The sequence below is a fragment of the Triticum dicoccoides genome, chromosome 3B (genome assembly GCF_002162155.2).
Source record: "Triticum dicoccoides isolate Atlit2015 ecotype Zavitan chromosome 3B, WEW_v2.0, whole genome shotgun sequence".
NCBI classification, from domain to species: Eukaryota; Viridiplantae; Streptophyta; class Magnoliopsida; order Poales; family Poaceae; genus Triticum; species Triticum dicoccoides.
In genome coordinates this window covers 802,584,929-802,595,168 of record NC_041385.1, presented here as the reverse complement: position 1 = coordinate 802,595,168, position 10,240 = coordinate 802,584,929, and the positions used below count along the sequence as shown (strand labels likewise).

The following is a 10,240-nucleotide window of genomic DNA, read 5'->3' as shown; positions in this document are numbered from 1 at the left end:
CTGGAGGAGCGGGGACGATGGTGGAGGGGTTCCCGGCTAGATCTACGGATGATGGGGTGGGGGCTCTGGCAGGAGGTAGGGAGACGGAACCGCCCCGCCGCTGCCGTCCCTGGGCGCGGTGCGGCTTCGCCTGCCGGCCCTCCGGCAGCGGCGTTGCGGGGAACGGTGAGGGCGGAGCGGACCTTGGGTGGCGGCACAGTTTTCCCCGTGAGGCCGTGACGCTAGATGTACGGTGTTTGAGATCGAGGGGAGCCTCGTTCCCGTCGGAGTTCGAGGGTTTTTTTTCATTGCTTTTCTTCGTAGGTTTTTTATCGTTCGATTCTCTGGCGTGCGAGGGGCATCGCTCCCTTCTAAGGTGGGTTTTGGTTCACTGGTTTTCGTTGGGTTTTTTGTCGAGGTGGGAGGTGGGAGTGAGGACGAAAAAACCCGGCTTTGATGGGACAAAAATTGACTGGCGGAGACTACCAACTGAGACATTAGGAGTAGAGATTACATTTAATTTAGTCCCACACTGAAAGATTAACAAGATTCCCTCGGTAAAGAAGAGTATATAACTAGAGGATATTTCCTCCTTTGAACATACTTACCTCAGTGGCAGCGCTAGAATTTTGCAAAGCCCCCGGCCGTCACAGGCAGCCTTTGGATACTGTAGCTACAGTATTTGGCTGGACGGGTTTTATGGGCGATTTAGAAGGCTCATGGCCTAGAACAATGGTTCACATTGCACATAGGGAATACGTTGATCTACCATCTCCTTTGTGGGAGTGAAAATTAAAATTTGTGTTAGAGGGAGTACGTGTTCGCGCAGCCCCAGCCAAGTTATAAAATAAAACTTTTTGTTGATCACCCATTTTAGAAAAAACAGGATGAATACTATCTTTTTTTTGTGAAAAGAGAATCTTCTATCTTCTATCTTTTTTCTATTTACTAATTGGAGGCACCATTAAAGCCCTCTAATTAATCCACATCATCAAAATTAATTACACCGTTGGATTGTAGAATTCACGTTCAGGATAAAAGGAAATTCGTGTAACATAGATGGTCCCGATCCACAAAAAGGGCATCTGACACGTACAACGTTAGTGTTATACAAATGTTCCCTCAAAATAAAATAGTAAACCTCACGTCAAATAAAGGAATGTGTCCATCGATCAAAACTCCAACGTAAAAAGGCATCCATCCGTAAAAACTCGAAAAGAAAGGAAAGGAATCTACCACCAGAAAAAAGAGTCCATATAAAGACTCCATCACCACATATGAAAAAAGAGTACTTAACACGTGAAGGGACTTTAAGAAACATCATGTACATAGTTTTTTTTTTTTGGACCATACACCACGTACATAGTTTTTTTTTGGGGGGGGCATCAGTACAGACACAAGCTCTCATATACATGGTTAAAACTGCACGTATTAAAAAGAGAATCCTTAGCACCAACGTCCATGACAAAAAAAGAATATGTATCTTCTTCCGTGAAAAACAAAAAAATGGATCTTACCCACACGTACAAAAAAGGAGTCTTTCACACCCAGTCCAATTCCTATTAAAAAGTACCCACGTCCAAGACACAAAAATCACGTGTCTTCTTTCCTAAAAAAGGTAAAAGATGTTTACAAACACATACATAGATGAGATTAAACCTACACGTATTAAAAAGAGAGTCGTTAACACCCACGTGCATAATTAATAGAAATTACAGCCACGTCCATGATAAAGAAACACGTTTGTTCTTTCGTGAAAAGCGGAAAAATACATTGTACAAATAATGATGGTCGGCTGTATGAATCGTGTTCCTCTCCACCCTTTTAATTTCACTTTTCCAACTACAAAAATCCATGATGTATATTAACCGTGTTCCACCTCATGCTTGGAATCTCATATTTCAAGTCCAGCAATTCATGATGTATATGTACATGATTTAGCAGGTCAGATCGTATCAAGCAATCTAGCACGTATACTCCTGTACATGATGTTATCCCATGATATGCTGATTTAGCATGTAAGATCCACTCAAACAGAAGGACCTAGATGAACACAAAAGACTATATGGATGTATCATGTGCCACAAAGATCTCATATAAACACGTGATTATGTATGTGATACATATTTTAGCAAAAATATGTATGTGATATATATGTGTGTAGTAGGAATATAGAAAGTATTAAGAAAATCCAGGCACAATCATAAAAGAAAGTGTTTAAGACCTTTTTGGTACACACAACTTAAATCTGAATAATTCATCGCACAGTTACCAGCCACGTTATTAATCATAAAATAAATTCATTTAAATTAATTGATTAAGACAACAACTTTAATATCAGAATAATGTATGCCTCTTAATGGTATGAGAATATAGAAATATATTATATATGTGTTATTTGCTACAGTATCACATGTTTATGGAAAACCATGTACATTGTTGTTTATACAAACATGTTCTTACATAATCAAACCAACCTAGGTGCAATCCAATTTTCAAGATGGAGAACTTCCGCATAAATGTTGTACACATATAAAATCTAATCCGCGAAGCGAAGGGTTTTAAGATCAAATTCTACATTACTTCTGTGGCAAAATGAACATGTATGCTTTTTAGATAGACAAAAGAAAGGAACATCTATGCTATAATTTGGGCACTTGATCATATGCCTTTTTGAAGCCTATATATCACAGATACATTATACATACAACAACATTTGTATTTCCAACCATGATGTGTACCAACATTTCTAATTCATACCCACTTTGTCATATTTTAATACCATAAAAGGGCTAGCCCGTGCAGATGCATGGGTTGATGACTAGTACCTATTAATTAATTTGTTTTGATGACAGAAGGACTCCACATGTCTGCTAAAATATGCTGCCAAGATTAGGCTTGATGCATGTCTGCATGGTATTGCCGCTGGATTAGTAGTTTTCATACATGAAAGCGGCAATTTTACTTTTTTTATCAGAAAAGCAGCAATTTTAGTTGTAGAAAGATAACCCGAAACTCCACAAAACAATTGGATAGATCAGCAACAATTTGTCCTAGACTGCCAGGATTTTGTCGTAGTCTCTAGAAAAAGAACTGCCACCATGTTTTCAGTGTTTCCTCGATGATAGTGGTTGGCACAATTCTATGTACCCACCAACATCATGTGCTCCCTTTCATTGGAAATGAATGGTGTCTCCAAGACCCAACTGGTGACCCTATACGAGGTTCAAGTAAGCAAGTTGCTAGTGATTTATTGGCGTGCCGTAGAATAGTGAATCCTGATGCCTTCCAAGCCTAGGCAACAAATCTAGATGTGGTGCCCTCTCCACCCCCTGAACGTATGAATCTTGTATGGTCGTGGTCTCTAGAGGAATCAAAACTCATAGACTATGAACTTACATATATCTACGTGTTCATGTGTAGTCTAGCATAGTGAGTGTGGGGGCACTTCACTGCTTGCCATTTTATCGGTTTATGAGTCTACATATTTCTTCAATTTCTCTTTTTATTGGCTTGCATGTGTTTCTGTGTGTTTATGAGTACATGTTTCTTCAGTTTGAGCACATGTGGTCATTCTATTCAACCAGGAGTAGCCCACATAAAAGTATTAATTTCAAGAATATGTTTAGGTGCAAAAGAAAATTGTTTTATTAGAAGAGGACGTGAACATGATTATATATCATAAATTTATTTATAAATAAATGCATGAAGTTAATATTGTATCAATTTTACTAAACTTGATTGAGTCCTCACCAGCAAAAGAACAGAAACATTAGAGGATGGCGTCGTTTCAGAAGAAGTACAGACATACCAGATCACAAAAAGAGAGAAGAGGGACTGTAATAACGAGGTAAGCAACATTAACATTTTTCGTTGATAAAAAACATCCATGGCCATGCTTAAAAAGAAATTGAAAATAAAATCAAAACCTATATAGAAACCGGCCAGAGTATAGGTGCTAGCATAATTTGCTGTTCACAACGTCTGACATGTTTGTGCGATTCTTTAAAATTTATTAATCCTCCTCTCTGCGATGGACAATCACCAAGTCAAGCATCCAGTGCTGCAAAGAAACAACTAAACCCAAACCAAAAACAATCTAAACAGCACCCTTCCTCCGGCAAAATGTGCACTCTTCGCTTCCGATCCTCGGCGTTGGCCCCATCCGGCACCCCCGCTTTACACCGTATAGCCATTGCTGGCCTGCAGGGTGTCCTGGATGCAGTTCACGGGGCCCTCGTGGCCAATGACGGCGCGGACCTTGGGGTGCTACCGCACGGCTGCCGTAGCCACAGGCCGACACGGTGCACACCAGGTCACCGGCCATTCACAGGCAAAGCACGGCCACGGCGTGGGCTTTCAAATCGCACGCGAGGCTCCACCTGTTGCCGTGCTGGTCCCAGCCGAGGATGTGCCCGTCCGAGCCGGCCGCGTACACGCGCTGCCCCGCGGCGCCGGCGTTGGTGCTGGCCACCCGGCCCTGCCACCAATATAGTCCCTCGTGGTGGGGAGCACGCCGAGGGGCTTGAACGTGTTCTCGGAGTGGCTCCACACGACGGACACGAGCAGGCACCTGGTGCGTGTTCTTCCAATATTTTGATCGGATCGGGGGACGCAAGCAGACACAACGTACGGTAGCCATCGATCAAGTTGAGCAGCAATAGTTTTTTTTTTAGACAAAGGAATAGTCAAACGATGCAGCCAATACCGCTGGCAGATTGAATCCACGCCTCCGGCCCTTGAATAACAAGCAGACACAATGGTAGCGATCGTGCAGGCGAATCCTATTTGGCGCTTATGCGCCCGTTTGCAAACGGGCGCCTGCAGGGTGCGGCTAGTTGGGCCTGGCCCAACTTCCCGTTTCTTTCTAGAAAAAAAAGATAAAACAGGTTGCGTGCAGTCGGAGTCGAACTTGCGACCTCTTCCTAACGTCCAACAATAGCACCCACTACGCAACACAGGCACAACTGATTCATAACTTGTTTTCTTTTGCTTTGTTCTCTACAGTCATGGGAATCCTCCGGTTTTGGAAGCTTCCCAAACCGGGTTTTCTCCAAGTTCGTTGTCATTTTCAGGGCGATTTTCATTTTGGTTTTCTTTTCTTTTTGTTTTTTCTAAATGTGCGTTTTTCTAAGTTGATGATTTTCTATTTTTGTGTTCTTTATAAAACAATCAATGGCCTTTTTTTCGAATTTTATGAACTTTTTTTAAATTGATGAACGATTTTCAAATTCAATGAACTTTTTTAAAGTTTGATGAACTCTTTTTCAAATTTGATGAACTTTTTTGAAAATTGATGAACTTTTCTCGAATGTGATGAACTTTTTTCTAATTTTATGAACTTTTTTCAAAATTGATGAATGTTTTTCAAATTTGATGAACTTTTTGTCAAAATCAGTGAACTTTTTTCGAATTACATAAAACTTTTTTTTCAAATTCGATGACCTTTTTTGAGATACATGAACTTTTTTCAAGTTTGATGAACTTTTTCTGAATTCAAATGAACTTTTTCAAATTTGATGAACTTTTTTCAAATTCGGTGAAATTTTACTAAATTCGTTGAACTTTTTTCAAAATGGTTGAACTTTTTTCAAATTGAGTGAACCTTTCTCAAATTGATGAACATTTGTTTCAAATTTGATAACTTTTCAAAATCTGGGAACATTTTTCAAATTTGATGAACAGTTTTGTAAAATGGATGATTTTTTTTAAAAAAATCAATGGACTTTTTCAGGTTTGTCAACTTTTCTTAGGTAATGATGAATTTTTCTTTAAATCACGATCTTTTTTCCAAACAATTTAAAAATAATAATTGATGCAATAGATTTCTGAAGTGAAATAGCGTTGCGGCCTTTGTTATTAAGCCATTGCCTCTGTAACTAATCATAGAAGGCAAGTAGCTCATGTGGCTTGTGGTACCTATGCGCGAACTCGACGTGGTGAGTTCGATACATGCAAACAGCAATACTTTTTTCGTTTTCTTTTCCAAGCTTTTGCGTTCGCGAATCTTGGCGTTTCACGGGCCGGCCCAGCGCTGGGCGCTGCAGGCGCCAGAAATGCGAACGGGCGCCTGCAGCGCCATATAGGCGCTCCCGATCGTGCAACAGGTTGGCTCTGTGTTAATGGGCTAGAAGCAATTGGGCCCTTGAATCTTTTGCCCTTTTTGTGAAATCGTGGTTAAGGTAATTACGTTTGGTTTAGTCCCACACGGAAAGATTAACAAGATTCCCTCGGTAACGAGGAGTATATAACTAGAGGAGTTCGGCCTTTGAACATACTTACCTGGACGGGGTTTATGGGTGATCAAAAAGGCTCATGACCTAGATTAATGGCTCACATTGCACATAGTGAATGTGTTGATCTACCATCTCCTTTGGGAGAGTGGACGTCAAAATTTATGTTAGAGGGGTATGCGTTCGCGCGGCCCCTGCCAAGTTATAAAATGAAACTTCGGATATCTTTTTGCTTTGAAGATGAAGGAGAGAATACCTATTATATTTAAAATTTAAAATTAAATCTCCATAGGATCAGCATGTTTGATTCAGGTGTCCAGAGCAAGGCACCGTTTCGCTAAAGTGGCCAATTAACCATGAGTAATTTCTTGTGAGTTGGGCCCTGGAAAAAGGCTTTCAATATTAGCATAGTCGACTGCCTACTTGCACAACCACGACATTAGTAGTGCTAACTTAGAAAATAACCTTAGCTTAACAAGGAAGGATTCAGGCCTGAAACATTTCATGCACATTTTCATTGAATGCTCTGTACATATTTCAGTTAAATAATCCTTACATCCAGCGGGTAGTGCTACGCATTGTAAGGTCAGCACAGATGAAATAATAAAATTAGCCTGCTTCTACCAAGAAGATTTTAGCTCTGAAAAATGTAATGAAGGGTAGTAGAGACATGTAAAAGGCTCGATTGTAAGTTCTACTATATCATTTGAAGAACAGCTCGATGTCCTGGATTATTATGTTTGTTCACATGGCCGCGGTGCGCGTCAGAATGATACAAAAAATATATTTGAGTCAAACTTTGGTGACTTGACCCCAGTGCTATTGGGAGCTTCCTACAAAGTTTTAACTTATTTTGAGCATCAATACATGTTGAGTGTTCCCTAAAAAAAAACTTGTTCAGTGAAATTTATGCTTTCTGTGTATGAGTGGTGTGCCTACTCAACATCATGACATATTGATATGTCTACTCTATAAATCATGATACATTTTTCCGTGATCATCATCACCATGAATCATTGTTGTGTCATAACTCAACTCTTTTTTCATGACCGATGGTATTGGAACCATTCATTAGTCATGACCGAAAGTACTAGACTTTTTTCTGTAGGAGATATGCCCTAGAGGCAGTAATATCAGTTATTTTGTATCTCCAAAGTTTGTAATGAATGTTTAGCTTCCATGCTATAACTGCAATGATTCTCGAGTCTGCAATATCCACGAGGCTCGGAGGAAAACTCATGTGCACGTGTGGTATACTAAACGGTAAAATGTATTCCTAGTCTTGCCTCTAAGACTGGCTCATGTATTGCATGATGATCATGTTTTCCTGATCATGGGCATGTCTATGCTGGCAATCATGAGGGCACGATGTTGGTAGAACATTTGTGTTGAATCGACCCATTTTGATGTTATGCTATGAGATACATTCGTCACAAGTTAATGCTTAATAACACAGAGAAGTTAATGTTTGCATAATTCCTTAGACCATGAGAGTGTCGAGTTCCTTCATACTTGCTTCGTGAACTTTGGGGTTTGTTAAACATCATCCGTAACTGGGCGGCTATTACGGCGGCTTACGGGTTCACGGAAAAGTATGGCAAGTAACAAGATAGCTCAAGATTGGGATTTGCTCCTCCGACGATGGAGAGATATACTCGGGCCCTCTCGGTGTAATGGTATCCATCATCGTCTGGCCAGACACATTGTGATTTGATCACTGGGATGCCGGAACACGGAAACGAGAAAAGATCATGTCGGTGCGAGGACGACACCTATGGGATCACGAGAATCCCAACTACGGTTGCGGGGCGCGGGGTTGCGAGAAGGGCGGATCGAACAGATAGCACACGGGTTCTTTATCCAGGTTCGGGCCGAGAGGATGCGTAAAACCCTACTCCTGCTTTGGTGATTTGTTTATCTGTGTTCTCAGGCTAGCAATGGGGCGTGAAGAGCTCCAAAAAGCCGAATCCCTCTCCTGGTCGCCTTGGGCCTCCTTTTATAGGGAAAGGGGTTTCCACAGTGGCACACAGGAGGTGGAAAGGGCACAGTGATACGAGTTTATCCCTCGCATTACATGACAAGGCGCATTTAATGCGTCTTGCTTAGGTGTCCTTGCTTTATCGGGGACGGGGGAGAACCCAGTCTTGTCCGTCGCCGCTCCCTTTCGCGTCGACACGTGCCCTGGCCAGCGGTGCCCGTGGCGCCATGTAGGCAGGCAGGCAGCTGAGGTGGCACAGCGGTGGGTCTCCACGAAGATCTGCCCGCCACCACGCAGGTGCCTGCCCAACTGGTTGGGTCGGCAGCTGCATGCGAATGGTGGTAGAGGTTGGAATTGGCGTGGGCCTGATGGTGGCCCTACGGGTGTCCTTGGCAAGGGCCTTGCCGTAGCCCCGGCAAGGGTGTTGCCGTGGCGCCTGCTGTCGTTCCCGGTAAGGCTCTTGTCGGGGGCCTTGTGGTCCTCCTTGGCTGGGATCCTGCCAAGGGTCGTCATCTTCTATAGTGTGTATCTGATCTTGAATGTCTTCACAAAGATCTGCATGCCACCACGGGGATGTCTCCCGAATCCTTGCCCCACGGGGGCAGTGGACTCAAGGGTGACTCGCTCCATAGGTGTGGGGCGAGCAGCCACGGCAAGGGTACTGCCGGGTTTGCTAAAACCGTCCCCCGGCAAGGATCTTGCCGGGGGAGTCTGCTTCATCCCCTTTGCTCTTTGTGGTCTTGGTCTTGGCGTCGTTCCGCTCATTTCGAGCTTCGGCCTTACCTTGGCTCACCTCCCTTGCCTTGCCGGTGCGGTGGTGTCCGTGGCTCCGACTGCCCGTGCATAGTTATAGGGGTACAAAAAGTGTACCCCTCCCTTTTTGTACACCGACAGGAGCCCCCGGGCCTGGGCCACACGTAAGCGCAATCGCGTAGTTGGGCTAGGCCCAAAAACGGTGCGCGGGGAGGCGGGGTAGTTTTTACCGTGGTAAGTTTCTTTGCGCGCTGCGCTTCCCATGCCTCCCGCGCGTGGCTCGGCGTGGGGAGGCGTGCGTGACGTGGGCGGCATGCGTGGGGCTGAGCTCTGCACGCATGCGTCACGTCGTAGTAAAAGGGGCTGTTTGCGCCTTCCCCATAAACGGAGGGAGGCGTGGAGGCTCGGCCCATTCACTGAACGGGGCCGGGGCGTGGTCTTCAAGGCGCCCACCCCCTGCGATCACGGGGTGGGGAGAGGTCACCTCACCCGTCGCCTCGGTTCCGCATGCCTGCCACGTGGTTCCCACGCGCTCAGGGTGGCGAACGGTGGAGGCGGGGAACCGGGCCGTCACGGGCCGGGGCAGCGAGTTGGTCCCAGTCCCCTGCGCCTTCCGCGTCTTGATTGGCTGAGTGGGGTGGCCGAGCCCCCATCCCGGCTCTTTATAAAGAGCTGGGGAAGGAAATGGCGTCCCGCACTCTTCCATCTTGTCTTTCCTTCAGCTTCTGCCCCCCCCTCCCTCCATCCGCCATGGAGAGAGGGAATCCTGGCTCTTCAACGGTGGCGGCAAGGGTCGCCGCCCGACAACGCGCCCTCCCTTCCCCTTTACCCACAGTGGCAGAGCCAGCCGCGAGGGGAAGGGGGAGGGGGCGAGGCCGTGGGCGAGGCCGAGGTGCTCAGGGAAGAGGAGAACGGGGCGGCGCGCCAGTCTCGCCTTCGCCAGTGGTTCCTCCCCCCATGGAGGGCCGTGTTGGGGATGACCCTTGCGAGTTCTTCGTCAGCTGCGCCGGTCGCCTCGCCGTCGTCTTCGTCTCCCGACTCCATTCACGAGCGAGATGGAGCTGGATCCGTCGGAGTCCTTGCAGTTGCACATGAGGGGCTGTTGGATCAGTGGTACGCGAGCTCGTGTCAACTTCCCAGCCCCTCACGTGATGTATCTTGGCCGAGGGTGGAAGACGTTCGCTCATATCCACTGCTTGACGGCGGGGCTCACCCTCCATTTCAAGCTGATGGAGGGCGGCCTCCTCTCCGTCAAGGTCTTTGGGTGCTTCAGGACTCGGGCAAGGTGCTGCGTGGA

General features: G+C 45.3%; 2 non-coding genes across 2 annotated transcripts; both read left to right on the top strand.

Annotated features, from left to right (window-relative positions):
* The first annotated feature begins 657 nt into the window (after positions 1-657).
* LOC119282849 lies at positions 658-814 on the top strand. Its single transcript, XR_005138893.1, has one exon. It is a non-coding gene; the product is annotated as a U1 spliceosomal RNA (small nuclear RNA).
* Positions 815-6,253: 5,439 nt separating this feature from the next.
* Positions 6,254-6,410, top strand: LOC119282840. Its single transcript, XR_005138885.1, has one exon. It is a non-coding gene; the product is annotated as a U1 spliceosomal RNA (small nuclear RNA).
* Positions 6,411-10,240: the final 3,830 nt, after the last annotated feature.